Raw genomic sequence first — 1152 nt, forward strand, 5'->3', positions numbered from 1 at the left:
AATGAATTATTTACATGTTAAAATTATTATATTAGAATTATCGGGTTAAAAGAAATATGAACAATTGAAAACGAAACAAAACAATCGAATTATCAAAAGACGAAGGTAGAAGAAAGGAAGCAGGAACTGCGGCAGCCTCACGAAGAGGCGCAGCAGATGCTGCGTCCCTTCGAAGAGGTGCAGCAGTTGCTGCGTCCTTTCTCGACGGTTGTCTTCTGATAATCCGTTAAAAAAGGGTTTTTAAACAAGGTTTTACAAATCGGTTTTAAGAATACTTTCAACATAAATCTTACAATAATGATGATTACGAAAATAAAGAACAATAAACAAAAGAAGGATTTACACCCTCAGACTTACATGTTTGACGAAACGAGATGAACTAAGTTAACGTTTAGTGATGCTCGACTCGAATGTACGACGAAAGCCCTCTAGGAGGAAAACGAATAAGATTGATTAAGTTGATTGATGTGGAGTTGATCAAATTGGTCGGTCATGCAAAACGAGGTTGGTACTCAGAAAGATCCGAGCTTACGTGGCCGAAAGGTCAAGCACGTAGACGCTAAAAAGCAAGAGCATGGTCTAGAATGCAAAGGGAGAAGAGAAGGGCGGACACTCGCGTGAGAAATATGTGAGACCGAAGGTCTCTATTTATACTAATCACACGGAGGAAATTAGGGTTTTCGGAGAAACTTTGGAAGTGAATCTCGAAAAGATACGAAAAATACGCAGAAAAGGGCTGAGGAAAAGGCGCAGCAGGCACTGCATCCCTTGGAAGAGGCTCAGCACTTGCTGCGTCCTTTCCTCAGTGGTTTCCTCCCGCGGAAGAAAGATTTCCGTGTTTCTATTATGGTATAGCGGATTAATCTCATTTCCTTAATATTTTGTGTGAATATTACGGGAGATATCTTACCAAAGACCAAAGGATTGGAAAATATGGAATAGAAATATCCGGAACGTTCCAGAACATTCTGACTCGGTTATTAGAAAATGAAGACGGTTTTTGTCCCGGATTCCAAATGTACTCTAATTACTGCCAAAACGACCGTATCGGCACGTAGATGACAATTAAGAGTTAGACACAAGTGTTTGAGCGATCACTTGACGATAAACTTACGAATTGTCACAAATTATTTCGTATACTAAACATGCGGC

Source organism: Silene latifolia, chromosome 10 (assembly GCF_048544455.1).
Source record: "Silene latifolia isolate original U9 population chromosome 10, ASM4854445v1, whole genome shotgun sequence".
In the NCBI taxonomy this organism is placed as follows: domain Eukaryota; kingdom Viridiplantae; phylum Streptophyta; class Magnoliopsida; order Caryophyllales; family Caryophyllaceae; genus Silene; species Silene latifolia.